The sequence below is a fragment of the Physeter macrocephalus genome, chromosome 21 (genome assembly GCF_002837175.3).
Source record: "Physeter macrocephalus isolate SW-GA chromosome 21, ASM283717v5, whole genome shotgun sequence".
In the NCBI taxonomy this organism is placed as follows: Eukaryota; Metazoa; Chordata; class Mammalia; order Artiodactyla; family Physeteridae; genus Physeter; species Physeter macrocephalus.
Window position 1 is genome coordinate 23,189,271 of NC_041234.1, and position 6,325 is coordinate 23,195,595.

Genomic DNA, 6,325 nt, shown 5'->3' on the forward strand with positions numbered 1-6,325 from the left:
TCGTAGAGAAGTCAAAGATACAAAAGGTACAAAGAAGAAAAAACTTTATCTTACCATCTAGAGATAATCATTGTCAACATTTTCAGATGGTTCTTGCTACTCGTTTTTGTATATTTATGAAAAAATATATATAAATTTTCAAATATATATAATGTTAAGCAAAGTTGAGACCATTCTAGCAATATACTTTTAGATGATCTCTTTTCACGCATTGTATCACATGTGAACACTTGTGAAAAGGACCCCGTGAAGGCAAGATGGGTAAGATGGGCGGAATCCAGGAGGGGGGGGAGGGTGTGGGTTTTTTCAGCTGCAGGCTTCCCTACCCCACCCAGGACAAGGTAGTTCCTGGGCCTCTGGGGTGGAGAGTGATGACACCCTCTTCAGTGTCACTCACCAGTTCCTGGGAGGGTGGGAGCCTCCCAGCAGCGGCCACCTGGGCCAGCGGGGCCCTCTGGTCATGCCCCACTCCCACCCCATTGTGATCCAGGACCCCACAGCTGCCCCCTCCCCTGTGATTTTGTGTGTGAGTGAGTGTGTGTGTAGAGGGGGGCTGTCTCTCAGCGGGACAAAAGGGATGGCTTCTGGCTTCTTGAGGCCTTCCAGTGGCAGGGGCGGGGCACTTGTGGCTGAGGTGCTCCTGCCTCTTGAGAAACAAGCTGCCTTTTGCTTGTGACTGTGGTACTACTAAGCCCCATTAGCTGTTTTCCTAGAAGTGAGAATGGATTTGCTCTGAGTTCTGTCATCCCTTGTGACCCAGGGCTCACTGAAGCAGTGCCAAGAGCAGGGGACTGGCCACCAAACGGAGCCCTGCTAACCTGCCCTCAAGGGTACTTGGACTTGATGCTGGCCTTGTGAGTATGCCCCCTGTCTCCATCCTCCAACCACCTGACAGAGACAAAGTTCTTGAAGCATAGGAAGGTTTGGTGCTCCCCTGGAAGGTCATTCATTCATCGGTGCCAGTGGAGGAGGCCCTGCTGGGTCTTAGTGATTAGAATGAGAGGGACCTGGGTTAGAGCCCCAGCTCTGACCTTAACCTGCCACCTTGGGCAAGTTACTTAACCCCTCTTAGTTCAGTCTCCTTGTCTGGAAAATGGGCCTAACAGTACTTACTTCGCTGAGATAGATGCTCTGCAGATTATATGCTTTAAATTATGTACATTCGGCATCTATCACAGTGCCTGAAACACAACAGGTACTCAATTAATGCTCATTGTTATTGTGTGTTAAATTTACTCCTCATAACTTTTGGCAACGAATATTATCACCCCATTTTACAGAGGGGGCAGCTGAGGCTCAGAAGATTACACAGTATTTCAGCTAATTATTACAGTGTGACAACCATCCAAAACCTTAGTGGCTTAAAACAACACTGAATGATAATGAATGAACGATAATTTCTCATGATTCTGTGGATTAACTGGGTGGTTCTTGGGCTCCAGGTGGTGTCAGCTGGGGTCTATCATGTGAATACAGTCAGTTGGCAGCTAGATTTGGCTGAAAGGTTGAAGAGGGCCTCTCACATGCCTGGGGTCTTGGTGCTGGCTGTTGGCTGGGCTGCCTCAGTTCTCTTCCTCATGTCGTTTTCACCAGGCTAGCTTGGGCTTCCCCAAGCATGGCAGTTGACTTCCAAGAGGGAGTGTTCCAAGAGGACAAGCCTCAGCATGCAAGCACTTAGCAAGCCTCCGCTTTACATCATGCTTGTTAATGTCCTTATTGGCCAAATAAAGTCACATGCCCAAACCCAGAGTCAGTGTGGGAGGGGACAACATGAGGGCACACATACTGGGAAGCATGGCTTATTGGGGATGCCCAAGTAACAGTCCACCAAAAAAAGCTTGTCTAGGCTCCCACGGCTGTTGAATGGCATAGCTGGGATTTGAACCCAGGTCTGTCTGACTCCAAAATCCGTGCTTCTCCCTCAAAGCATGGCCAAGGCTGACTCTATGGCAGGCTGGTGTTTGTGACCGCCCCCACCAGAATCGGATGGTGATGTGATTTTCCATCTCGTCTTCAGCCCACCCTGCCCTAGCACTCCATGATGTCCTTGAACCTCTCCTGCTCACCTGACAAAGGGGAGAAAAGCACCCTTCTTCTGCTGGGCCCCTTCTGTTCTTCTCCCTTCCATGCTGACTACAGAAAGCTACTCCTGCTTCCTTCAGAGTCCCAGCCAGGACCGAGGTGGCCCCATCACTTGTGGCCTCCCCAACCACAGCAGCATCCTGGCTCTGCTGACCTCAGGGTACACACACCTCTCTGGACCTCAGTTCTGTTTTGGGGGTACCCTTTCTTGGAAAGCAAGGGTCACAGGAAAAAAGACAGTATCATGGAGATAAGCCCAAGTTTATAGCACATTGTCGTCATCCCAGAGGACTTCCAGTCTGCCCACCGGCTGGGCCAACTCCTGAGATAGGCCTCCTATCCTCACCCCTGTCTACACTCAGCTGATTTGAGTTGGCTCCACGGTGATGACTGCAGGAATCCAGCCCCTTCCGGCTCCTGCCTGCCTCTGACTGAGTGAGGCCCTGGTCAATTCCACCCACTGATCTGACCTGAAGGCCCAGCACCTAGGTGAGGAGTGCCCTTCTCGTGGTCCTTTCCGCTCCCAGTTTGTGGTTGCAGGGAGCATTGCTCACTTCCCTGTGGCTGGACTCTCACTCTCCCCTCTTCTTAAGGCCCCAAAAGGACAAGCCATTTGTTCAATGCCCTATCATGAGCTGACGGCAAAGCTGGAGCCTTGAACCTGGGATGTCATCTGCAGCCATTATCTCTCTCTCTCTTTTTTTTTTAAACTTTTTATTTTATATTGTAGTATAGTTGATTAACAATGTTGTGACAGTTTCAGGTGTACAGCAGAGTGGTTCAGTTATACATATATACGTATCCTTTTTTTTCTTTTTGGCTGCACTGGGTCTTTGTTGCGGCACGCGGGCTTCTCTCTAGTTGTGGCACGCAGGCTTCTCTAGTGTGGCGCACAGGCTCCAGAGAGCGCGGGCTCAGTAGTTGTGGCGTGTGGGCTTAGTTGCCCTGGGGCATGTGAGATCTTAGTTACCCCACCAGGAATCGAACCCGCGTCCCCTGCATTGGAAGGTGGATTCTTAACCATTGGACCACCAGGGAAGTTCCCCATGTATCTATTCTTTTTCAAATTCTTTTCCCATTTAGGTTGTTACATAACATTGAGCAGAGTTCCCCGTGCCATACAGTAGGTCCTGTTGGTTATCCATTTTAAATTTAGCAGTGTGTACATGTCAGTCCCAAACTCCCTAACTATCCCTTCCTCCCATCCTTCCCCCCAACCCCGCAACCATAAGTTCGCTCTCTAAGTCTGTGAGTCTGTTTCTGTTTTGTAAATAAGTTCATTTGTATCATTTCTTTTTTAGATTCCCCATATAAGCGATATCATACGATATTTCTTTCTCTGTCTGACTTACTTCACTCAGTATGACAATCTCTAGGTCCATCCATGTTGCTGCAAATGGCATTATTTCATTCTTTTTAACGTCCAGCCATTATCTCTTGCAGGAGCGTCACTGCCCCCGGCCTGCATTTGTGGAGTCTGAGCTGGGCCCGCAGCTCTTCTGCCTCAGCGTGGAGCGAAGGCTAACAAAAAGCAAAGCCTCTGGAGGAAGAGGAAATATTCTCTGGGTGCTGAATGGGAGAGCTGGGGGAGGTGTGTGTGTGTGTGGAAGGCCTCTGACTTGTGCCCAAGGAAAGGTCATGGTCAGTGAGAAGGCCTTTGATGGGAGGGAGTCTTGAGATGGAGCCCAGGAACGTCATTGTGCAGCTGCCCGGGGTGGACATGGGATCCTCTGACAAACCAGGCCAGTTCTCCTGATGTAAGGCCAACAGGCTGACGTCCTGGGACACGAGCTCCCAGGAAGTGGGCCACGACGCACAAGGGATCTAGAATCGCTGGTGTCCTGTGTGGTCTCGCTGAGGGAAGCCAGGCAAAATCTGGCAACTGAGCTGTAACGGCCAGAGCTCTTGGCTCCGAGCAACAGGAAGCAATTCTGGTTTATTTAAGCAGAAAAGGACTTTATCAAAAGGGTCGTGGTGAGTTCACAAAATAACCAGGAGGGCTGGAGAACCAGGTTTGGAAAGCATGCCAAACAAAGGAGGCTGCACAGCGGTCAGGACCACGGCCAAAGTCAGGCCCATCCAGTGACAATCCCACTGCCAAGTCCAGGACACCCTGGCTCACACGGCCACCTCTGGACATGGATATGGTCCCTGCCATCCCAGGAATGGAATGTCATTGCCATGGTGACTGCCACCCTCCACCAGAATGGACTCCTGTGCTCTGTGCATCTCTGCTTCACTAGCTCCCAACTCCAAGTCTTTGATGGGGCCTCTGATTGGCTGAGCGTAAGTCAGGAGCCCACACTAACTGCAGTGGCAGCTGGGAAAATGACTGTATGGCGTTTTTCGCTTCTCTGGTGGGAGGCAACTAGGAAGATGGGGAATTTCTCAAACACGGTAGTGGGGGTTGGATGCCGGTCAGCCTTGTACTTACCTCACCTGGAAAAATGTCAAACAGCTGTCCCCAGGGAGTGCTAGAGGATTGTATGTCTCCAGGGACAGCCTGAGCTTGTCTTCCCTTCCTCCAGATGCTGATGGAAGTGTGTGTGTGTGTGTGTGTGTGTGTGTGTGTGTGTGTGTGTGTGTTTCTGTCTATCTGTAAGGACAGGAACATATTACACAACGTGGGGTCAGGAACCCTGGGTTCGGTTCTGAGTCCCCGGGCCTCGGTTCCACTCACAGCCTGCTGTCCAGCCTTTGAGCATGCAGAAGATGTGTGGTGGCTTCTGCTGTAGTCTGGGCCATTGGGCCAAAAGATGCCCCTAAGACTGCCAAAACCCCAAATGGAATGGGGCCATTGGTTCCGTGTAACAGATGAGAGCGCAGGTTTTGGAGGCAGAGAGATCGGGGTTCGCCAGCCATGTGACCTTGTACATGTTCCGTAACGTCTTTGAACCTTAGTTTCCTTATCTGTAAAATGGAGATGAGGTGGCAGGCACTCAGCCTCCATTCCAACCTGTTTCTATGGTGCCTTCATGTTCTGCAGAGGTTGGAAGGCTAAAAACTACAGTTCCCAGACACCTTTGCAGCTGGGGCTGCAGATGAGAATTAGATTCCAGCAAGGAGATGCACTTGTGTGAGGTTAGGAAGGCAGCAGTGGGGAAGAGACTACTTGACTGCTACTCTGGATGTTGCTGCTGAAGACACTGTGTGTGTGTGTGTGTGTGTGTGTGTGTGTGTGTGTGTGTGAATGTGAGAGAGACAGAGAGAGAGAGGCAACATTCTAGTGTTTGATTAGTTACCGGCTTTGTGGGTATTGAGAGGTGTTGTGGTGGCAGTGGCTTCCTGACCTTGGATGGCAACTACAATAGTGTCCTCTTGAAATCAACATCTCTGTGGCTGACCCCCTCCCTTCCCACCTTCCTGATGATGGCAGAGATGGCAGCAGTCTTGGCAGCCCAGCTCAGTGGTGTTACGGGCGTCTAGAGCCTGCTCCAATGATTTTGTAAGCACCTGATTTCCTGTATTATATCTCTTCTGGCTTAAAATAGCTGGAGAGGTTTTCTGTTTCCTGCAACTGAACCCTAACTGCTATAGGAGTCACACCCCATTGCTCACACAGTTGTTGGGATGAGATGAGATGGTGGGTGCTACACAGCTTTGTAAACTGTAAAGTCCTTTATGTCTGTTAGGTGTTTTTCAAGGAAGGGTGTCCCTTTTGTCAGGGGAGACTAAACATGATAGAAACCCTTGTGACAAGCCACTTGTTTACACGTTCTTTTATCGCAAACTGCTGGAGCAGAAGACAGCCTGAAAGAATTCAGGTGATTTGTGTGCGTCACCTGCTTTCGGAGGCCGAAAGGGTTCTGCTATGGATTCAGGGCGAATACAGCCTCTCTGTCCACAGTTAGAGCAATGACTGACATGCCATGGCGGCTGGGAAAGGTGGCAGGTGTCCTGGTGTGAGCCTGAAAAGTCAGCTACCACGGGACTCTCCCCTACCCATGCCTGGGCTCCCCCATTAACCCGCTAGTTTGTGTTAAAGCCCACTTTAATTCCGTTCCCCTCCCAGTTAAATCTTTGTATTTACAAAACCTTTCCCTCCTTTCCCATCAGGTTTGAAGGATCTCCCTTTCTGTGGTGAGTAACATTCTCATGGTCGTGTCATTGGCCCCTATTTCCTGCCACAAAATGAGGAGTCTCTGTGGGGTGAGGGGCCAGGCAGGTGGTCCTGGGGGCCATGAAGCTGGGAGGAAGCTGGGCTGGGGCTTGGCTGCCAGAACAATCCAGGCTCCACTCCAGC